General features: G+C 40.7%; 1 long non-coding RNA gene across 3 annotated transcripts in view; it reads left to right on the forward strand.

Annotated features, from left to right (window-relative positions):
* Nucleotides 1-24,542, forward strand: part of LOC136014830 (uncharacterized) — a 105,437-nt gene that overhangs the window by 74,974 nt on the left and 5,921 nt on the right. For 2 of the 3 annotated variants that reach the window (XR_010612892.1, XR_010612891.1), the window contains exons 2-3: nucleotides 23,440-23,620; nucleotides 24,400-24,531. This is a non-coding gene — a long non-coding RNA (uncharacterized LOC136014830). Of the gene's footprint in view, nucleotides 1-5,308; nucleotides 5,388-23,439; nucleotides 23,621-24,399; nucleotides 24,532-24,542 lie in introns of those variants that run through there. The other variant, XR_010612893.1, reaches the window with a different exon arrangement.

The raw sequence follows: 24,542 nt of genomic DNA on the forward strand, positions 1-24,542 counted from the left end.
CAGTGCGGATGTAACTGTAGAATTGGGAAGTTACTAACACAGTGCATGTTACTAACTCAGTGCATGTTACAGCAGTCCTGAGCTCGCCCTAATAATTCACAGCACCTGAAGCCATGTTTACAAATGTGTGTGGAGCTGCTGGTCTTCAACTGTTGGTCCCAGAGGAAAATTCATGTACTGACTTCAGAGTGATGACTGATGGAGAAAGCATCAACTTCTTGGAAATGGGATATAAAACATCTTTGGGAGGGCAAGGTCTCTGTACACTCAGAACCAGGCCCAATACCATTTAGATTTAAAGTAATGGCAGTCATAAGTTCTTGAAAATTATGACTTGCCCCTCTCTTTCCCCCTTTTTATTGTTGCAAGAATGTGTCACCGTGTCATTAGGATTTCTTTACTCCTAGTCGATGATGTGGTGTTATGTGAATAGTCATTACTTTCAGTTTTGTGGTAGCTGTTTGTCAGCATATCCAAACGAACAGCCATCCGGACACCCTGATCAAAGCAAAAAGCATGAAATCCCACGTTGCACTTTTGAGAGCATCAACAATGAAGCTAACCTTTCATCCTTGACTTTCTTTTAACCTGAATTTTGAAAGACAGTAGCAAACAATTCCACTAACTTCTTAAGTAAAAGAATATTCAAACTAGCTCGACTGTAATTCAGGGTCCTTTTCAAGTGAATGGAAGATCTCAGAGTAATGCATACAAATACAGAGGCAGTGTAAGTTCATTAATTTAGGAGTTTAACCATTTCACAAAGTGGTGAAATGGTTAAAAGGTTGGCTTTAAAGTGGTGACAATTAGGCTTCAAAGTTAACATCCCACCCCACTGAGATGAATGGGAGCAGTTGACATTTCTTAGTGCTATTGTTTCAGTCTGGCTTGCTATAGCTTCTAAAATAAGACAACAGTGCATCTGTTTACATTCTGCTTCTGCAAACCCAGATGGGCTGGAAACTTCATTGTTTTTTAAGTGGAAGCTTAGATTCTCGAGAATATAGTAATATCCATGGGGTATCTGTAGGATTAAGAGCTGAAAGCCACCTTAATCACAGACATCTTCCCTTTCCCAGGAAACTTCTGTTGCCCCAGGACAAGTCTGGAAACCACTGCAGGGAGATGAGGGTGATAAAGTAATGTATATTTGAAGTACTCTTTTGCATGACAAGCACACAGTAACTTCCCAACAAGTCCGTAGAGTGCAAATTCTTATAAATGGATTTGGGGTTTTGAACTTTTTCAGTAAGTAGCATGTTCTGTAAAACAAGGTAAATGTCCAGCTTTTATTGACCCTGGTAGCTTCTCTTATCCTCTCCTAACATAAAAGCCTTGTGTCTTCAGAGAAGCCAGTTTCACCCACAAGTGCTTCAGACCAGGTGTTTCTTTCTGTGTTCACTTGAGTAGAATCCTTTAACTTACCTCTGAAAGTGAGAAGAAATAAGATTCTCGAGAAGAATTTCTTGCATTTTCCTGCTGTTTTGATAAAGCAGCAGCATTAACTGCAGTAAGATCTTAGGAGCAGGAGTGGATTAATAAAGGTGCAAGTAGGGCCAGAATTTGTAGCAGATGGTCTCTATTACCCCATGCTTCTGTTTGCGCACGGAGTACATAGTATCCTCTCTGACTTTTATTGAGCGGTCTGCACAGTGACAAACTGCCCTCAGTAGCAGCCAGAACCCTCTGAGAGCTCCTGTGATAAAGGCAGTCCATTAGATATGCTTAGTCTGTAGATTGAAACCAGCTGTGAATCTGCCGGAAAGACTTTCTTCATTATGTTTTCATCAGGGTGGAAAGTTTGTGGTTTGTTGTGCACACACATATATATGAAACCATATATATAAGGCTTCATTGCTCTGCCTTTGCAAGTCCGAGAGTCTGTCAGTGATCAGAGCTCTCATGCATGCCAGCTCCTTTTGTATGCTGGCACCCAGAGGCCCTGCCTGCCTTTTGCCCGAAGCTTGTGCTTTGGAAGTGACATTGTGGGCTCTCCAAATGGCATCTCCCAGATTTCAATTGCTGGTGAATCATATGGTAAAAGCAAGCATGCCATCTGTGTTTTGGGCTTGTGAAGCTTCCTGCCTGGCTTCAAGCAATGTTTTCATCTGAGTAGCAAATAAAGCATCCCTGAGCATACAGAGGCCTCTAGGTTGTCTGAGACAACATTGGGCATTCCCAGAGTGTAAGCTGTCTCCTCTTGTCTTTCTCTCCAGTTCCCAAGGTAAGTGGGGGAGTGCAGCTACCCGGTCTGTAGAAGAAAGTACCTGAGAAACCCGAAGAGGGGCATTTGTTTTGAAAGCTTCTCTCATGAGTTTGTTTTCTCTTTCTATTGACAAAAATTGCTTTAAAAATAATCTTAAATCATGCTGGAATAAAAAGGAATTGCAATGTGATAGAACTTCTGCAGCACTTCTGCAGCACTTCTGCAGTGTGCAGCAAGAACCACTCAATACAGCTATAGGAGGAAGGACTGTTATTTAATCAAAAAGAGGGTTAGAGAACAGTATCAAAAATGCATTTGTTATATTTGATTCCACTTTCCATTTCCCAACTCCGTTTCTGACTGTGGAATTCTACAGCTTAGAAGTTATGTCATATGTACCCTGTTAAAGAAAATAGATATCCTAACAGACCTTTCAAACATAGTCAAAATGACTTTTGCAAGGCTACAGTAGGTCAGTGGTGGAGCTTGGAAAAAAAGTTAGGAGATGTGTTGGCCAATTCTGTATACTTAAACTAGCAAACTGACCTGCTTCCCTGTATCAAGAGTTTCCTGCATAGACCTGAAGAAGTATTGTTACAGCTTCCTTACCACTTGTGCCCTTTCCTATTTTTTGCCTTGTATTTAAAGGTGATTTGGATAACAGAATTATCTTTTAGGGAACGTGAAATTCCAGGGATTCAAAGGGACAAAAGTGGGCAGCGCAGGAATCCACCGTCACGATGACATAACACAGCTTCTGACAGATTTACGTGTTATGAGAAAAACAAAAAATCTTTTAATTTTTTAACATTTTGCTGTTTAATTTCTTTCAGAAAAGGAAATGGAGCCTCCCATTTTGAGAGTATTTAGTTCCGAGTCGATTCTGCATTTCCCTTTTGTATATTTCTTTAGTTAGCTTATAGTTTGCATGCTGCATGCCTACTGCTCTGAGTCTTCTTGCTGATCTGAGCTTGCTTGCCAGCTGGTGTTTGCCACCAAGCAGAAGAATCCCAGTTCTGTATGAGCAGCTTGGTCCCCCCTAGAATGGCAGTCATGGTCCCCCCAGAAGAGGATGAGGGATGCAAATAGTCATTCCTACAGCTTTCATGAGAAATCCAACTGGAAATAAGCCCAGCCAATTGAAACAAGATTTTTTTCAGTTCATGAATACTAAAACTTGATTTTTTTTTTCAAAATTAACCAATTGATATTTACTTATTCATCACAGGTTAAGAAAAGCAACATTGAATACCAAACTCTTTCATATGATTAAATTTCCACCTTTTTTCAGCCCTACTTATTTCTCAGCTGTAAACTACAATGACGTACAAGGATTTCCTTCCTTCCTTCCTTCCTTCCTTCCTTCCTTCCTTCCTTCCTTCCTTCCTTCCTTCCTTCCTTCCTGCCTCCCTCCCTCCCTCCCTCCCTCCTTCCTTTGTCCCTCCCTCCCTCCCTCCCCTCCTTCCTTCCTCCCTCCCTCCTTCCTTCCTTCCTTCCTTCGTCCCTCCCTCCCTCCCTCGTTCCTTCCTTCCTTCCTTCCTTCGTCCCTCCCTCCCTCCCCTCCTCCCTTCCCTCCTTCCCTCCTTCCTTCCTTCCTTCATCCCTCCCTCCCTCCCTCCCTCCTTCCTTCCCTCCTCCCTTCCCTCCCTCCCTCCCTCCCTCCCCTCCCTCCCTCCCTCCCTCCCTCCCCTCCTCCCTTCCCTCCCTCCCTCCCTCCCTCCCCTCCTCCCTCCCTTCCTTCCTTCATTCCTCCCTCCCTCCCTCCCTCGTTCCTTTGTCCCTCCCTCCCTCCCTCCCTCCCCTCCTTCTTTCCTTCCTTCCTTCCTTCCTTCCTTCCTCCCTCCCTCCCTCCCTCCTTCCTTTGTCCCTCCCTCCCTCCCTCCCTCCCTCCCTCCCCTCCTTCCTTCCTTCCTTCCTTCCTTCCTTCCTTCCTTCCTTCCTTCCTTCCTCCCTCCTTCCTTCCTTCCTTTGTCCCTCCCTCCCTCCCTCCCTCTTTCCTTCCTTCCTTCCTTCCTTCATCCCTCCCTCCCTCCCCTCCTCCCTTCCCTCCTTCCCTCCTTCCTTCCTTCATCCCTCCCTCCCTCCCTCCCCCCCTCCCCCCCTCCCTCTCTCCCTCTCTCCCCTCCTTCCCTCCTTCCCTCCTTCCCTCCTTCTCTCCTTCTCTCCTTCTTTCCTTCTTCCTTTTTCCATGCTAGACAATGGAAACAATTTAACCTAACAGCTTTTACATTGTGGTCTGTGGAACAGAGCTGGCTTGTAAAACTTTCTTTCAGAGGTTTTATTGCTCTGGCCATGCATTTTGATTTTGTGAATGAGTATGCTTAGAAAAAAAAAGAACACTAATCATGTATGTACCCTTTGTGCAGCTTTACATTCTCATTAAATCAAGAATGATACCAGAACTGCAAAAGTAACAACTTCTCTGAGAGCTAGGGTCATACAGAAAAAGACAGGAATGGCAGCAGTCAACAAGAGAAATCTGGGACTTCTTCCCTTCAGGCATTCAGTAAGGAAGAGGAAAGGGCACATGTAAAACATAACGCAGAGTATTGCTCTGACTCACATGTTTTGAGCTTTATGGAATAGCAACTGTGTTTCAGATGGCTTTTCAAGGAACAGAAAGTCAGTGGGGTTCTGGTTCATAGTAGGGACTAACAAACCAAGTAGTTATCAAATGCGACTTAAATAGCTGAGTGAAAGCTACATGATCTTAGCTGCTACATCATCCTGAGTTCTTTGCTTCCATATTGCCTGTTATGTTTTTATTGTTCTAAGGCTTAGATTTTTGTATCATTGGTTGTATCATGTTGTATCATTTGTATCAAGGTTGCTGTGTAGATTAGATTCATTCCTTCCTGGGATACAGGCCAACATTTTCAAAGTGATTGTTTCTTTTAAACACCTCAATTTTTTAAGGATCCAAACCTGAGAAGTTTTAGAATATGATACCTTGACAGGAGTGCAGAGCATGTGTTTTCTAAAGCCCAGGTGCCTGCATGGTGTGTCAATATGGCATGTGAAAAAGTTATAGAGATGCAATGAAAATTCTTGTCCACTCTTCATCTTTCAGTAGCTGATCTTCAGTTTGCTGAATTGAGGCAAGAAAAATTGGTTACTGCTGTGCTGGAACCCATAATACATCTCCTGCTGTGGTCCAGGAAATGGAAAGCAAAGCTGAGCGGTATGACAACACCCTGACTCTGCACTTCTCTTCCATAACCTCCTGATCATTCTAGGGCTTTAGCTAAGATTTAAATGTTGTCTTCCACTGAGATGGTGGTGAGATCCACACTGACTGTAGCATGTGTGACAGCTACAGCACATATATATTTATATCGCCTATGTATTCCATCTTTCTGTCCATAGTACAGATAAATCTAGCCAATGAAGAGGTAGCAAGATGACAAGCTTTTTAAAAGAACAGGGGGGTTCTTAAGGTGATCTTAAGGTCCTTTCCAACCCTAACTATTCTATGATTCTATGAGCATGGGTGCTGTCAGGATGGTTGGCTTAGAGTTAACTCAAATTCTTTCTTGCTAATATGGAGCAGTACTGTTTGGGTTGCAGAAGAAACTTCATTTAAAAGAAAAACTTGCACTGAATTAATAATAATTAATTAATAATAATAATAATAATAATAATAATAATAATAATGATGATGATGATGATGATGATGAATGTCCTGGAAGCATTTCTATAGGTTTTAGTTATTTGAATGCTTATTTTTAAGACTAGATGTCAGCTGACATAAAAATGCACTTTGGATCCAAGGAAAAAAACTAATGAAGTGTAAGCTGTGAAGTTTTAATTGTTAGAAGTGCAACAATAGCTTTAAAAACAGGCTGCAAAGTCTGTTCTGACAGCTGGTGGAAGGGCTACTTTATTAATAGTTTCAAGGAACCCAAAAGACACAAAGGGCCTAAAAGACACAAAGGGCCCAAAAAACACAGCATGAGCCTCAAGATAATACATTATGCAGTCCTGGAGTAATGTTTGGACTTGATGATCTTAAAGGTCTTTTCCAACCTAGTTGATTCTGTAATTCTGTGGTTCTATGATGACTACAATATAAGAGCCTCTGGAAGTTAAGGTGCACCAGTGCCTCCCTGCAGCCCTGCTGTGGTAGGTAGTTGGGGGGGGGGGGGGGGGGGTAGGGTGGGTGGTGAGCATATGTGGCTTGTTAGTCAAGAGCTTCTGTTTTCATGACTCAGAGTTTCTGGCTGGTAAGCCACAGATGAGGGTTGTGGTGACTGAGAGGAGAGGGCACTTTCTGCATAATCATCACACTTCAGTATTTTACAATCTGATTAGTCCCACAAACATCCTCACAACTGATAGCGAAGCTGCTTTGCTGGTGTGACCAGGGACAAACAACACCAAACACTCATTTCCTGTGGGAGGTGGCAGGGATCTCTACAGAGATTTTGTGTAACTGCAATCTCCCCCCTCAAGTAAACCCCCAGTTTAAGCACAACTGCATGTTTTATGTGTCCAGGAGCTGACTGCATGGGAGAGAAGGGAACTGCAAAATCCTCTTATTGCTGCAGCCCCAGCTGCAGGGCCTCTGTGCTTCCAGACTGCCTGGATGCTCAGTATGCAGTGTCCCATGTAAGACCCTGACTGGTTGCTTATGACAGATTGAACTACTGCAATTTTCCAGTTATCCCTTAAAACAAGCCCTTAAGTAACTGCCGATAGCTCCCAGAAGTTCAGAGAGCTTTGGGAACAGAAGGGCTGCAGTACAAGAGCAGTTCTGATTTCATTTGAGAGCATATATCCATAAAATTGCTTTAGCACAGAACTCCCTATCTCATGCCATGCTGACCGTGTGAGATCTGAAATTGTTCCCCACCATTTAATCACAAGAGCTCAGGCCAGGGAGGGAGAGGATATATAAGCAAAAATCTGAGCCTGATTTTTACCATTGTACGAATTGAATCCAAGTTGCCTGTGCCAATCGTAATCCCTCCTTTCCGGTTTGTTCTTTCTGTGTGGGTCAATGGCAACTCAATGGCTGATGCATCAAATCCAGAAACTTGCTGAGGCTGCCATTATTCCTGGCAGCATCACATGGTGCAGATGACACTTACTTTGACTGTGGTACATGGCAAATGTATTCTCAGGATCAGTCTTTGCTGTGGGCATGGTATCAGTCTGTCTTCCCCCCTTCTCTACTGCTTCCCTTTGTTGTAGGTGTGTTGTGCTGATAGGAAGTGTTATTCGTCTTCACTTTAGTTCTAACCATGCTATTGGGTTGGTTTGTTTGTTGTATTGTTTTTCCTAAAAGGATGTTTTCCTTTTTCACTAGTGATCATAGCCAGTTTCAGTAGAGTTGATGGAGGTCTCTGCTCCTGTTACTCTGCAGCAAGATGTCCTTTCCAAATTACTTCATTTTCTTTCTGTATGCTGTAGAAAGCAGGTATGCCCTTTAAGGTTTGCAAAGGGAATTGGTATTTCCTGGCAGCTTTTCCTGCACAACATTTTTTACCCATCCTTATTGCCGTTTCTGGGTAGCACCAGTAATGGGAGCAGCAGAGCTCGTAGATGAGCTGCCATGTTGTTCACATTTGCTTTGGGAAAGCAACTATCTAGTTAGAAACCATCCCTGCATTCATGCTGGTGTATCTGTAGCTATACATGAAGTTAAAAAGCAAAGGTAGATGCTGCTTGTGCACTGCTGAGGAGAACTAGTGTTGCTAAGATGGGAGAGGAATTGCATCTCCATGAGATGTTTGGCATTTTGTCTGTTTCTTTACTTTTCCTATACTGTGCAAGAGAAACATTTAAAAGGCTCCCCTTTTACATACTGTGTAGGAACTTGTGCAGCCTAATCATAAAAAGAGGGTGATTCCCTTGTGGAAGGAAAGGCAAAGACAAATGCTGTTTGTTGCAACCACTGGTGAGATGTATACCCATGGTTTTCTTACCAGAGTGGTGCTGGCACGTGACAGAAGAAGGGAGAACACCACTCCTCATCCTGTGCAAAGGGGTATCTATTTATTATTTCTATTGGCACAGCCTGAAGTCGGGTCACATTGGCTCCCTCTGCTCAGGTATGCTTTTGGTGAGAAAGGGCTCCCTTTCTTTCATATATCCCCCCCCATGAATGCCAACGATTTGATTCCATATTTCAGCTGCTCTGATTTTTTTCAGTTTGGCCCCATGAAGGCCTTCTTTAACAGTTGCCTAAATGATGAAAAGTTGATGTTAGAAATGCTGCTAGCCACGCATCTGATCACTTATGTCAAAGGGAGTAATCTAATCTTCTTTGTTCTTTTTACTCAGTTTGAATTTAAAGTGTGCTGAATGTCCTTGCTATACCAGAACACACTAATTGCTGTAGTAAATGATTACTGTGATATTCCAGGAGAAACACATCCTTTCAGGACCTACTCCTAAACTAGTAGATTAGGGGAAAACAAAAAAAAAAAAACAAACAACCAGACAAAACCCAACATGTCACATGAGGCTAAACATGAAATGAAATGGAGTGAGTTTGCCTGTAGTCAGCTGGCTGGGATCTTAGGAGCTTTTATGGTTTTCTGTGGAAGAAATGCCACAGCTGACTAAAATAGATTCCACCTTTTGTCTAACTCTCTAGACGAGCAGGTTAATTTGTTGGTTTTGATCTACAGCAGTAGCACAAAGTTGTCACTGCAGTTTGACATTTTCATAGGAAAAAATGCAATTGCACTGGGTATAGCCAAGGTTGGTAAATCCGTGATTCATATAAATATATTTGAAGTTAGAGACTACAAGTTCAGCTAGGCTATTGGTGCTCCTCAGTTCTACAGAAACAAAGGAGATAGAAAATACAAAGCGCTGATGATTCCATTGCTGTTTCCAAAAGCAGGACTACACATGTTGAAATAAATATGTTTATTTATACAAGTGTATGTGTATATATATATATATATATATAAAGACTATATACACATACGCATAAAATCTTAGAATTGTTGAATGGTTACGGTTGGAAGCGACTTTAAAGCTCATCTAGTTCCAACACCCTGCCACGGGCAGGGACACCTTCTATTAGACCGGGTTGCTCAGAGCCCTGTTCAGCCTGGCCTATACACTGAATTTTGTCTTCTCCTGCTGTAGAGGTCTCCTGACACAAATTGAGAGATGAACTTACAGGGTAAATTCATGTTTATATTTCCTCTTTGCATACTTTCCAAGCCTCCCTTCCCTAACCAGATCTGTCTTTAGGAGCCCACAGTGGAATTATTTCCTATGAATTTCCACAGTCTTTCCCTGGACTTCTGTAAAATTGCTTTACATCCTGTGACTGGTTGCTCCAAGCTTCTCTCCAAGGGCTTGAAGCTCACAGCCTAAAAGTAGTAAGGTTATGCAGGTCACTCCCATTACCTAAGGAGGCAAATCCAACCTACATATGTATAAAAATTATATATGCATTTCTGTACATGTTCTCCATCAGCTCTGACCTCAATTCATTAAGTTACTAATATGCATGCCTTATACTACATATCTATGAATGTGATAAACATATGATACAAACTAGACAAGGGCAAAAACGCCTTGCAGAATTTTTGGTCTGAATGACCTGATTTATCCCATACAAATGCTTACAGTGTGGCAACTGAAGTTCGTTCCTCCGCTATCCTAGTAAGTGGTAGCTGCTCTAGGAAGCCCTTCAAGCTTTCCACAACCAGACGTGCCACTAGTAATCTTTCCAAAATGTGATGCCAAAGGAGCTGCAGCTGGTTAAAGGCTACACAGGGCAAAAGTGGTATTGGTGGCTAATAAAGGCTAATTCTTTCGCAAGCAAAATTAGCTCGCTTCACTAGATTGTTATGACTTGAAGTGTCCGGCCATTGAACTATGCACCTGGCTCATGTGTTGTTCTCAAATAGATCGCACCCTGACTGACAGTTTGTCTGGACAGGAAAACAGTAGCCCAAATGAGTGAGAACAAGAGGACTTCAGTTTGTGTGATTCTGGGACAGTAGCAATCCATGCAAACAGCCTTAATAAGCGTATGAGATGAACCCAACAAAGAATGTGTGTTGATACAGGTCCTGGATCAGGGTACTAATCTTCCTTAAATCACTGGTTCATAATGCAGAACTTTGCTGCCTCCCACTTATGTTATACCTGGTTACCTAAAAGACATGAACATCCAATAACTGGTTGCAACAAACCTAAATAATTGCTAGAAGCCTAATGTTCAGCACACTCCAGATCATCTTGTGATGTTCTCAAGTGATTTAAGATGCACCAGAATAGCCTTGTGGATGTGCATTTATTTTTACTCAATGTTATTTTGGGGTAAATGCCACATCAGAGCGTGTTTATTATGAAGTTCCTGTTCCTGCACAATGCAGCTGTACCTATTCTAAACTTCTTCATCAAAGGAGGACCATTTCCTTTTTTTCTCAATCTCAGATCAGTTTACTGAAAGCAGTTGTCCCTGACTTCCGTAAGCTTGCCTTGCATAAAAGCTTTTTTAAAGCCTTCCCTACATCCTTTCTTTCCTTAGAACATACTTACAAATGTGTGTGCAGACACATAAATGTGCACACACACACATGCCCAGTTTTTGCTTCAGTCCTGCAGCCTTATGTGTACTCAAATGGGCAAAGGACTCGTGGAAAAGGTTACTGCCAGACAGCAGCAAAGCACATGCTCCCTCATGTACTTCTGGTGCTTCCGAAGGGTTTTAATGACTTCTTTATTTATGAGATGGTTCAGATTTCTGAACTCAGTGATAATCGAGTGGGGACAAATGTGCACAAAAGGTCAAAACTGATTACTTTTTCACTGTGACATTGTTTTTGTAGGTGATTTGAGACTCACTGTCAATACAGGTCATCAAGAGTGAGAGGTTGGTGATGGTGGTGTTTGTGCAACTAAACCCTTGAATGCTGTTCCTGGATTCAGAGTTCATAGAAACTGCATGGAAATATTGGGTTATGTTGTTGTTAGGTAAATTCTGACTCCCAAACTTTTTTTATTCTTTAACAGTATTTGAGTTAAAAGAAGATCTTGGACTGATGAATGAGTGAGCTTGGCTTCTGTAGCATGCCTGTGCCGTTGCTTTCTTTGCATCTGAGACCCTTGTGAAATGCCACCACCAGCATTTTGGTATAGGGTAGAAGAGGAGAGTGAAGTCTCCTAAGTGAAGACCCATAGGTCCAACCCCAGAAACGAGAACTACTAACTTATATAGAAACATGATTCTTGAAATTGGGCTTTTGCATCTGTACTTTTTTGTTCCTGGTGAAATTCTCTTTGGATTAGCCATGGTTGGGTCTGGCCTGGATTCCCAGCCCTGAGAGATGTTGAAAGGTGCTGAGAGAGAGTAGTATAAATGCTCTTTACTCAATGAGGATCTCAGCTAATTCTGAAAGACGAAACTCCCAGTGTTTTCTTTTCACACCAAAAGGCACTTTTCTCACACAGAATTAAAAGTAAATGCTCTTTGATCCAGTGGTAGAGATACAGACATACTGAAGAACTGTGGAGAAAGAAATCTCAGTTTGGTAAATTACAAACTTTGCACATTGAAAAGATAATGAGAAGTTACAGAAGAGAGATCTTGTAAAAACCAGGATGGCAGAGAGGAGAATTGGAGTTAACATTGGCCCCAGAATAAAACCAGCCAACCAGAAAAGCATTTGCAAAAATAAATTGATTGCCAGGGTACAGGAGAAACTAGTGCTGAAGGGCCCTCCTCTGATTAGATGCCACTATAGTTAGAATGACAGAAATGCATCAACACAGCTGACCCTGCTAAGGCTGCAGGTGGCAGCCACTTCTCTGAATCTCAAAGATAGAAGTATTAGTACCATGTATTACTAGCAGAGACTGGTAAAAAACTTCTAAAGATATCTTGGCCTGACTGAAAAGCCAGAATAGTCTGTTACTTTGTGGATCAGAGAGTTTCTCTGTAAGGAAGTAAAGAAGTACTGATACAATGTAGAATGTGACAATTTCCTGCCCCCACCATTGTCCTTCCTGTCAATTTGTGTCCCCTGGTATAATAAATCTCAATTTTGAGTCCAACACAGGGGGTGGTAGGCTGAGATCCTTTTCATCTTTTCCCATTAAGGGCCACAGTGTGGCTAGTGGTGTTACCTTTGTCTCTCCTATGCCAGCTGAAGAAATCGAACTCTATGTGAATATTCTTGATTGTGTTCTGCTGTTATCACTGTACCTTCATGGTTTTGGTTCTTCTTGGTACCGTCTTATCAAAGGCAAAGTGCTCTCAAACCGTTGTTTTGCTTCTACAATCTCCCTGTTTTCTCTTCTAGAGTTAGAGCTCTACATGTGAAGTTTTTTTTTCCATGCTTTTCTATCTTTAGTTTGTGGAGTTGGTTTTGTGCAAAAAATACCACTGTGCTACAGCAACAGCCAGCAGTGGTGCAGTTGCCCCAGTGCTAAGCTGATAATGCAGTCAGTGCTGAAGTGTTTCAACTTCAGTGCTTTGAACTCCTTTGCAGAACAAGTTTCCTGATTTGCCTTGTTAGCATTAATTTGCTTTGTAATCTGAGTGCAATTGCTCTGTTGGTAAGAGTTAGAGCAACTAGATTTCCGTTTTTCCCTAGCATAGGTAAAGCAGCAGTGACAACCACCTCTTCCTGGTTTTTCCTTGGCAAACTTCCCAGAAAGATGTGTATTTAATTGTAATTTGCCCTCTGTGGTCAGCAGCAATAACTCAGCTTTTAGTATCTCAACAGCGTCTCTATATTTAATTCTGTATGTGTCTAAGGCCTCACTGCTCTCAGACAGAGTAACTGTGTATTGCAGTTAAGTTGAATACATGCAGCAGAAATGATCACATTCATAGTATGTACAGTAAATTCCCCTTTCATTTGCTGCTTCATCTGCTGTTGTGACTTAAACCAAACAAACAAAAAAACACCTACCACTTCTTTTTGTCAAAATAACATGACGTTCTGGGGAAGGCTTCCCCTGTGCATCTAATCTATCACACTGAAGCTGGTTTTGAATTCTAGGCAGAGAAACAATTGTCTGTCAAAATGCTTCAAAAGAAACCACCAAGTGAGCATGGCATAAATCCGGGAACAGCCCAAGAATGGGAATAGGAGACATACGCAATGTGTAATATGAGTCTTGTAGTCTAACCTCCCCTATTTCCATCCTGGTGCTAAATATACTGCTGATGGCCTTGCAAGAAAACAAATGCACTGAGCTTGAACATCAGTGTTCTTGGCACGGCAACGGGTGCCATTAGTTTAAGGTTTGTTTCATTTCAGTAAATTTCCTAAATAGTACATGGAAAAGAGAGGCCAAATCCTTGTAATTGTATTTGTGACAGTGGTTGTGAAGTTGGTCAAATATCAGACATCTTAATCAAGTGTTTATTTTTAAATCTAGCATTTCCAGTTTTTAATGGAAATAAAACTGCCAACTTTCAATGCAGGTACATACTGTGCTCTCCAGGAACTCCTACTGCGGGTTAAGAAAAGTCAGATTTGCATTTGAAGTGCACTAATAACTGTTGTAACGTAAGAAGGTCTTGCCAAAATGTTTAACTTGCCTTGCATCAGATAAGTGAGCAGTACTTTGCTAGCCACTGATGTATTTTATGCAGGAGATAGATAACCATCCTTCTGTGTCCTGGAATGAGACTTTCTCCACTGTTGGTCAGGTTGTAGTTTGTTTTTTCTTACCTCTAACTTCAGGGAAATGAAAATGGTATGTCAATTTTGGAATATAATTATCCCACTTTTCCAGATTTCACATCTTTCACCCATCACCACATTTCCTGTTCCATTTTATAACCATGCTTGGTTATCCCCAGACTTCATTTTCTGGGACATTTGTGATTTGCCACCTTGTACTCTTAGCACTGTTGATGGAGAGGAGGAAACCCATGCAGTGTTGTAAATGGCACCTCTTCAAGAGTTTGCAGCTTCTGAAATGCTGCACTAATGACAGCACTTTTGTTTTAAAAGTTCTATGTAGCTCTGCTTTGTTTTATATTAGTGAAAGAGGAATGGTTTCTCTTAAATACTTTGATCCATCTTTGCAGCAAGCTTTTCAAGGTCTCTTTCAGAAACTCTTTCTGTTGCCATTCAGTAGTTCAAGTCTCTTCTCATAGCTTTTCTCTCAGAATTTTCTGGTTGCTCCACTGATAAATGAAGTATTCTGTGGGTTTTAAAGTACTAAAGATTGGCTGCAAGTTGCTTATGAAATCAGGTAGGTTTTGTTAATATGAGTTATCTCAATATGTTTTAGATAAATTCTAAGTTTCACTAAATAATCATGTGTCTCACAGATGAATAATACTTTAATAGTGAGGTTTTTTTAATAAGGCTTAATGTGCCACCCAATGCACATGGATGCCTAACATCTGACTCTGATGCAAACAACAGGGGTAAGAACTGTGCCACATGTCAGACATGGTGGGTGACAGCTTGTGTGTGGGAGCACCCACATCAGGTTGTGTCTTGTGCCCCTTTCTCTCCAGAAGCACAATTTTAAGCGACAGTGGAAGGATCATAGTGGAGCATCCTTCTCCCTGGCCTTTGTGGGTGACAGTTGTCTCTCTTCAGGGATCTCTTCTAAGGTGAGGAAGCTATGCTCACCCTGATGCATGAGAGCAGCATTGCTGAGGTATGAATTAGAGGGAGGCCATTAGAAGTGTACGTCTTTTGTGTGTGAGACCAGATGGGCTCTATAAAGTTTGGGAAGTGCTACTTTCTGCTGATTTTTCCATCCTAGACCCTACAGCAGGCTTACCCTTGGCTGACTCCTTATGATTCTGAGTTGGAGTTTCTCCATCTACAAAGTCAGGGGTAATAGATAAAATTATCTTGAGACAGTGGGATGAAAAGAACCATGGTTATTATGATTATACTGCTTGCTGTTAATATCAAAAAGGGAGATACTATGTTCTTACATTCAGAAAGAATCAAATGCTGTGAAATTAGTGGAATTGTAACAATAGCATGAGAAATGCGGGTAAAACACCAGCATGACATGGCTTGAGTTAGAAATATTATATTTTTTGCCACATGTTAGGAACCACTAACCCCAGTGGCTACTGTAACTGATTAAGAATTGTATGGGAATCTGTTTCAGTATCTGTGATTTAAAAATATCTTGGAATGTAACACTGGAAAAGAAAACATATTTCCTGAAATCCCCCTCAGTGCCATTTGGTCACTGTCTAGTGTCTGCTTTTCCTTTTCTTTTTTCCATTATTTTATACACTGTATCCTCCTTTTCCCACAGAACTGACATTTGTCAGAGATCACTGAAAATCAGCTCTGTACCTATATATACTTTGCCTTTTTTCCAGAGAGAATGTTGAGCATTTCAGGGAGAAGCAGCTCTTTGTCTTCCTGATTCCTGTAATATAAAACAGTGAGGAAACTTCAGACGTTTTCTGCATGCTTCTGTCATGTCTATTGAGTTTTGCTTTTTTCTCCTGAAATATTTGACCATTACAGCTGATAGGATCTGACAAAACACTCTAGGTTTTTTACAATTCTTACGGTCTCCAAGTGCATTAAGCACTTAAACTTAGCCTGACTAAGCTGGAATTGAGGCTTTAAAAGTAGAATTATCTTCCATTTTGTAATAGGGAAATGGAAACTGTAGAGCAACAAGTATCATCATGGCTACTTTTCTTCATAAACAAACAGCTTTAAGTCACTGACAGTATCATTTCTGCCCTGTGGACTTGAAAACTCAGTGAGACTTTCCCATGCCACAGAGAAGAACAGAATAGCAACAGTTCTGGGTTCAATCTGCAGCTCTGACACACAGTTTTTCTGTGGCTTAGAACAAATTATTTCTTCCTCATGTGTTTTAGTTCATTCACCAGCTGCACAAAGCCTCTGAGGTGTATGAAAAAGATCTCCATGAGGTCTCTGCCTGCTTCTGTGGGTGTCAGTGAGATTTTACCATAGACTTAAATGGTCAGAGTTAGGTTCAGACTAAATTCTGTAAAAATCCCATCTATAAAGAGCTTTGTGAATTTAAACTATTGTTGTCAGCAGTTGAAGTTAGTAACTGTATGTAGGTTTTCATATTAACAAGGTTTCCAGTCTCCGTGACACTTCATTCAGTTTAGAACTTGATTCTCCTGAGCTGTACCAGGAAGCATTCAGGCAATTAATTTAGCTGGCCTCCTTTCATCCACCTGAAAACATACTTTCCACCATTCTCAAAGCTGTGTCAAAAAATCAGCTCATGCCTGAAATGTCACTGTATTTAACTGGTTTAGTCTGGGGATGGCAAGGTCCAGTGACCCTGAACCTCAGAAAGCACTGAGGTTTGTTTTTATATATATTTGTTATATCTATTCCCTTTGTTTAATAAGGGGTTCTAGTTTGAAAACCCTTACTGCCCTTAAATGTGATATGGAAGTAGCATCAAGTACTGTTCAGATACCAGACTGATACCAGGCTGTTGACTGTGTAGGACCATAGCAATGACTACCCCTTCTCAAGAGCACTGTAAGCCTCCCAGCAAGGTGTTCTTGTCAGCAAGCGAGGAACAGCATGGTATCTATTCTGTCTCTGCTGCTGAAATGTATACTGGCAGGTTGTCCCAGGACCTGACAAGTTCAGCATCTACATATCTGTCTGTGGACCCATGGTGAGTGGACTATCCTCCTACCGTTTGATGCTGGATCTCCCATACATCTTCCTAAGGTTTGTAGAGGGCACCCTGTTGTTTTGGAAGACTCACATAGGTAGCTTATATTGCCAGAGGGCTGGTCACAGCTATGCAGACAGTCCTCAGTTGCTTCCTCAAGCTCATTGTACTTCTTTATTTTTGTTGAACTCCAGTCGTCTTGCTCTGGCCTGTGCTTCAGTATTCTGGTACTGGCTAAAACAGATAGAACCTGAATGATAACCAGTCTCCTGATGTCTTGCTAAGTCCTAATGTCCATGCAAATGTTTTATGCAGGAATGATTTCTAAGTGGGATTCCTGTAGACTGCACATGAATGGGAATGGTTCCACCAGAAAGCAGGCTTGTCTGTCTACTTCTATGAAAGACTGCAGTTGCAGGTTTCAGATAGCAAACTAAGTATTTGGTATCCTACAGGTATCATTCAGTAGAATATGCAAATCTAAATTAAAAAACAGAAGTTCAAGCAAGGCAGAACTTTTCTCAATGTTAGACTGAATTTAGTGGCTTTTCAGCCTGGAAGCAATGCTGCTGAATGATTATGTCTACAGTAGTAATGCTTAGTATCAAATTATTGAGCAAACAGATGGAGGCACAACAAACTTTTATAGTCTCAAGAAAAGTTCCAAGTGCAGTACTCTGATTTTGGAATCCTGTCCTCAGTTGTCAGGAAGACAATTCTCCTGGATGGACTTGGTTGCTTAAAAACCTCTGTGATTTTTAATAAGGTTATTTTGGACATCAGAACTTCAAAAGCTGAAATGCTATAAGGTGCTGGAGTAAATGAGCGTGCAGACTTTGGTCTTCGTGGCTTTACAGAATTACTCAGACTTCCTTTATTTAAAAAAAGAACCACATTTCCCATGTCCTGAAAGTGACAGACCTATAATGAAAGGAAGAACTCGCTAATATGGTAAGGGTCAGATGCAGAAACAAACGTTCCTTGAATACACTGACCCAGATGCACATGCAGGGGTTAAAGAGTTCACAGCTCAGAGGAAATGGTAAAGTGGTTAAAAGCTATCTGGCAAACAAGGTCAGGACTGAGGCTATTGTCAGTTTTCTAGTCAGTGGCCATAACATTCCTACTCCAAAACAACTTATTTAGTAGTCACTGTAAGCAACAAATGTCCAGATGAAACAGTTCTTTTATAATTGGAATTGGCTGAATTATTTTTCATGGTTGGAACTAAATTAGAGAAATGCTCAAAAATATTTGAATGGTCTTGGCATGTTTGGTGCTGTGTAACTACTGACAAAACATGAAAGATCACATGGTAACGAGGAAGATGTTTGCCAAGTTAGTAGTGTGAGAATGCTTTGGCAAATTAGATTAATGACTGCATGGGGGACACTCTGGTACAGTTCCCACTAGTCATATTAGCGTGTTTGATGAGAATGAGATGTGTCCGGAAGCTTGAGTAAACACACTCTGAACCAAGTGCTCATCCTGTTAATAGAAGTGACTCCCAGAGCCATACCATTATGATTCGTCTTTCCGTGTGTGTTCACACATCCTGTTGGTTGATCCATGAAGCTGCAATGACTGGTCGAGGCACTTGTAGTCAGTTGCTTGCAGACACTTAGGGCAAATATTTGTTTAGTGGAATTACTAGAAGCTATCAGATACTTACTACGTTTGATTTAATGATAATTGAAATAATGATAATGAATAACCAGCATAGGGCTAGGTTCACAAAAGAACATCTGTGTTCTAATGTAGCTAATGAAACTTATCCAGAAAAGATGTTCTGTACTGTGCCGAGGACCGTGCCTGGACACCTTGGATGGGAATGCACAAAACTCTGCACATACTGGGGAAGAAACTGCTAGCAGATAAGAATTGTTTAAAAGAAGGATTGGACTCGGCTTACTTCACCTTTCTCTGCAGTCAGTATGCAGTTCAGCCTTCTTCCTCGCAGGGTTCTCAGCTGTAAACTGTTTTTGAATGATGCAGCTGGGGACTGCATGATTAATATCTTCTTTAGTTTCCCTTCATACAAACAGCTGCCCAAAACTCTTTAGCCAGTTTTAGGCCCTTCTGTAGGTCATAAAAGTGTCTTTTTTTCTGCAGCTTTTCAAAGTGCTTATTTGCAGCCCACTGCTTTTTATTTCACATTGTCTTTACTCTCTCAGAAATAACTTCTTCTCTGACCCAACTTAACTGTCTTGTTACAGTGGTTACAGAGACACCAACCTCCCAGTTCAGAGGCATTAACATTGATACTGATCTCCTATTTCATCTTTCTGCTGATTAGAAGTAGTCTCCTCAAGTGTTGTCTCATGATAAGCATCGTTCTTTTTGCAGCACTGATATTTTTCAGCTCTACAAACTGTTACATTTTCTAGTCTGATGAAAGGTCCACTAGATATTAATCTAGTTGATGGTGAAGGTACACTGAATATTCATCTAGTGTAACCATTTATACGATGTAATCCATAGAAATATGCACAATGAGAACTTTAGTCTTGTTTATGGTAATTTATGGTCATGCGCTGAAGTCCTGTAACTGTTTTTAGATATTGCGTTTAAAAGAAATTGGCTAAATCTTAATCTCTGTAAGAAAAGTGATGGTAGGGGCAAAATAAGGCCCACGGGATGATGGTAAGTTGAGAGAATTAACCTCACTAGTTCCAGGAAGTTTAAAGCAACCTCTTTTTCTCCACAATAGAAAGGAAATGAAAAGGAGATGATACTTGATTATTCTCAGTAGTTAACAAGAAAGAAAGAAAGAGGAAAAAAGTTGGCCCTAAGCATTGTGAGGGGAAAATTAGAATTAGATATGAGGGAAAAGTTTATAAACATAAGGACTCGTAGCCAAAGAAACCAGCTGCCAAATGAAACTCTGGAATCAGCACTGCTGAAAATATTCAGGGCTTGGCTAGACATCCATCTATCAAAAAAGTATAAAGAAATCAGCCCAGCCACAATGTAAGGATAGTCCAACAGAGTTCCCTGTAAAATTTCTACCCCAAATAGTGTATGATTTAGCTGGAATGGAAAAGGAAAGCACTTCGTCTTGCTGCATATTTCACTGATATAATTTTAAAAGATGAATTCTTCTGTCTTTTAGAAAAAGTTTCAGTGATATAATTTTAAAAGATGAATTCTTCTGTCTTTTACAGAAAGTATTGCTAATAACTTTAAACAAATAATTTTTTGAACTGATGTGTGTAGGCTTTGCTGCAGTTTCAGACATATTGATCCTAGCTCAGAATGTTTTTATTTTCTTTAAATTAAAAAAATGCCTCTTTCAAATAAAAAATAGCTCTTAGAATGAAAAATTCTTTCATAACACCTCCTCCTAGCAATTTTCTAAATGTTATGAAATCACTCAGAACAAGCCTGGGGAAACACCATGCTGTATTAGAGGTATGAAGGATGGTAAGACTGGAGGGTCAGGATGATTATAACGGTATAGTTAGCTTTTTACCTCTATGTCATGACTTCAGGTACAGGCCAACAGGGTTATTTCTCACTCATTACGTCTGAGTTACTGTTGAGATGGGTTGTAATGACCTAGTTCTAGTAGGTAGGTAAGTAACACTCATACAGTGCAGTGTTTAAGACTGAATTGAGCTGGCAGCCTAAGACCACAGTTCATCAAGAACTGGGGTTCAGAATGTTAAGGGTATTTAGACTTTTAACATTCAAATAGTTGCCTATTACTAATTTTGAGGAGTTTGAAAGCACTCAGTCTGAGCTGGAGTAAGTGGAGCGGAGGTGCCTAAGTTCTTGACAGAAAGCTCAGTATGCATTTATCTGGAACACTGAACACCTTTAAAATTACAGCCTAGCACCCTCAACAAATTTTAAATGAAACTCTGATTCACCACTTTTTAATACAGCCTCAATAATCCTCTGATTTCCCCATTGTTTATGACAGCACCTACTATAAAAAAGTAGATGAGAATTTGTCAGCTTTCATGTACACTGCTGTGAGCATACTCTCCTTTCACAGCAATGTCTTCCAAAACATCAGTCATATCAGACATAGCAGGCTAGCACAAAGATGAAGCAGATAATACTGTTTTAAAGAGTTTGTTTCAGAAATAGGATTAGCCTTAAATAACAAATGAATCTTCGTACTGATTGAGGGAGTACTGATTTTCTGCAAAAATGTAGAATTTAGTATTTGCAGCATAAGACCATCCAGACCTTGCATTCCTTAACTTATACTGTAAAATTAGTGCTAGTTTCTAAGAAATGCTCTAGGGTAGATCAAAACTAAAACTTTACAAAAGTAAGTCTGCCATGTTGTCACTCTGCATTATGAAAATGTGTCACATGATGGAAGGGAAGTATGAATATCTGCTATCTGATGTATACAGCTGAAAAGGGAAAACATAGGGTGAAGTCATCAAGCCACATTAGCCAAAGTGAAGAAATAATAAAGAGTGTAGCTCTGGAACTGTAAACAATCAGGCAGAGATTACACCTCTGTGTGGAACTGTGCTTGCTTTTTAGATGTGAAAATTCAAATGCTGATAGTAGAAAAGAAAGCATATCGGGCACTGTTCATCACAGAAAATCTTCAAAATGCTGCATGGACGAGGCAATAACCATTTTGTGTATAAAAAATGCTATTTTATGTGTTACTTGAAACTGGTCTGCAAACAACGTGACTTATAAACAATGCAATGAACTGCTGGTGGATTCTGACTGGGCTCATGTACCTTCTGTGCTCTCATGCCCAGCTTCTTGCAACAGTTCCAGCAGTGTCACTGACTGTGTGCCACAGCTCTCACTACTGCCCCAGCACCCAGCACATGCTTCTCAACCACCACAGGAAACAGGTCCTGCACGTGCTGCTCATTGTCTCCATCATCTCTTCTGAATGTTTCTGTGAAACCACATGTGCTCAAGCTTGTCAATATGGACATCAGATAGGATGCCAGAAATCTTCACCACTGGAAGACCTTGCCTTTGAATGTGGCAGAACCTCTAAGAGAATATTCTATGAGAAGACTTGTCCCTGCAGTCGGTAGATCACATTTACCCAGTTTTTGCTCTTTTGGTGTTGACAGACTTTCAGCTGCGTAAAAGATGAGACTTACCTGTGCATTTTAAGTCGAAGAGGACATTTGGAAACAGTCAAATCAGGTTATCATGCAATGGGAGCTTTTGTAGCTGACCATTAGGGCAATGCTGCTGACTGCTGAGCTAGCTCTTAGTAAGAACTTGCAAGTTGTGCTCTTTTTACTTGCTATTTGTCCAGCTCTGGACTTGCTTAGAGTAAGTAATTTACTCTTGCATATATAGGTATGAATTTAGAGAATTTAGAATTTAGAGGAGTTTTCTAAAGTTAATGGAATTCTCACAAGACTTCCATTGAGGAGGGAGAGATAAAACCTTGCTGAAATTAGCTTTGAATGAGCTTTAGAAAAAAAGTCCAAATGCATTTGACATTTCCCTCAAAAGCCCTCAGGTTTTTGCCTCTGGTGAGCACATTTCGTTATCCTCATCATGCCACCTCATAACTTCTTTTTAACTTTTTAGATTTCAGCTGTTTGTCTGGTTCACTGGGTTTCATTCCCTGGTTTTCAGCCGCTGCCCTTTCCCAGTTTTCACTCTTTACAATTTGCACATTTGCTCACCATCTGGCTTAACCCCAGGGTTTCCTAGACAAGGACACTGTAGTCAGCCTTGTGAAATCCAAACCCCAGGCAAAAGGAAAACTGTACAAAATCTTTACAAGGCAGGCATTCTCACTTCCGTGGGAGAGGCACCTACATTGCCCATAGCAGCTTTCAGAACAGAAACTGTATCTTCAGCAGTAAGTTATCTGCTCAGACGACCTACTCTTTTCCCAACACTTTTTCTCTCAGTTTACTGGAGTTACTGCACATCTGTTCCTGTCAAGAGAAAGTTTAACCAGTGTGTGTGTGTGTGTATGTGTATTTACAGAGCTTCAGAGTAGAACATAATTTAAGAAACTGTTTATAAAAATGCTTGGAATAAATTAGATTGAGAACAGATTTACTAAAGAAATTAGGAAGTCATTCAGTGTTCTTTTCTGTTCTAAATAACACAGTGCAAATAAATCTCTAAGGCAAGCTTCAGAACAAAGACATTCCTTTGAAAAGAGACCACAAGATTCCTAGTCTTCTAAATAGAGAAAAAAGAAAAATTTGGTCTCAGTCTGGGACTCTCAAATTGCTGATTCTTTTGAACAATATGAACGAGTTCAGAATTTTGTCCAATGTATTCATCCTTGAGTGGAAACAAACCAAAATTCTGTGTGCTCTGACTGTGTCATAGGAGCTGAACAAAAAAGAATTCCTCTCTTTCTTTTTTAAGTTTGCTGGTTTCCAGATTTTCTAAAGGAATTCTTTTAGGCAAGGCATTTTGAGCTGTGTGTCTGATTTTCCCTGAGAAATTAGGATCTAGTTGCACAGTTCAGTGGTTTGAAGACGGATACTCTTTTATTTCAGGAACCTAAATCTAAAGGGAACTGCATAGGTACAATTTTCTTGTGCTTGCTATAGAGTGAGGACCGAGGCTAGGTCTCCACACCAACACAGCCATAAGCTTCTAAAACTCAACTTTTATTTTTCATCATTTGTTCTCTTTTGTTGTCTCTCCTGACTTAACAGGTATTCCTGTGTGTCTTCACAAGAAGAATCATATCATGGTTGTGTTCTGACAGCATAGGCTCAATGAAATGAAGAGGAGGAGCAAGTTTTCTACTGTTGCCATGCCATACACTACCATGCCATGGAAAAGTAAAAATATAGTCAGTTGCTTTCTCTGCTTGACAGTCACAAGATTGAAGAGGTGAGTATATGTAATGATATTTGGGGACAAGTTATAGAGACAATAATTTCCGATCCTGTTAAATCCTCTCTGAAAAGCAGCATTTATTGCCTGCTTTCAGCCTCTGACTGAGGTTGTATGGAATTTAGATGCTAAAAGACAGGCATGTAAGAATCAGGTGACATATCAGATGTGCTATCTTTGCTTTATAGTTTACCCAGTGAAAACCATAGTTTTACTATGGTTTAATGAGCACGCATGACCAGAAGAATAGGAGCAGACCAGCTAACATTAGCAGGGAGCAGTGTCTGATAGTAATTAGATCCTTAGAATTTTGCAGTCTTAGAACTGGGGTTTTGTTGCTCTTTGACCTTCTAAATTGGTGGCCTTTTCAGTCAGCACTGTACAGAGAAAAGTCTTGTGAGTGGAAATTCTTGTGTCAGTTAACAGATCAGTTATCAATCAGCAGTCTTAGCAGAGTGACTTCTAAAAGATGTCAGATGTAAATCAGCAATCTCTGTTTTTAATCACAGTGTGAACGTGCAGGTTCATTTTGAGTCCCAATGAAGAACTTCAGAGCTGGAGATCACAATAAGTTTGAATGGATTTTGATGTTCATTTTGCATGTTTCCAGGGTATCTAAGACATGGCTTATAATAATAGCAGGTGTTGTCTGTTTCTCTCAGCATGTGGCATGAAAGTAGTGTGGTCACACAGCTGCACACTATTTACATGGTGTCAACAGTCAGCAAGTGGGATGGCAGCGAGCCAGATTAAATCATTTCTGTTTTTAAATACAGACACTGAATGATTATGCTGTGTCACACTTGAAGACACTGGAATCTGGCAAATCAACAGCAGCTATGTGTGTCACGCTCACGTGAATGGCTGTTCCTCCCTTGCCCCCCAAGAAGGAATCATAATCAATGAAAGTAAGTGAAAC

Source organism: Lathamus discolor, chromosome 5 (assembly GCF_037157495.1).
Source record: "Lathamus discolor isolate bLatDis1 chromosome 5, bLatDis1.hap1, whole genome shotgun sequence".
Classification (NCBI taxonomy): Eukaryota; Metazoa; Chordata; class Aves; order Psittaciformes; family Psittacidae; genus Lathamus; species Lathamus discolor.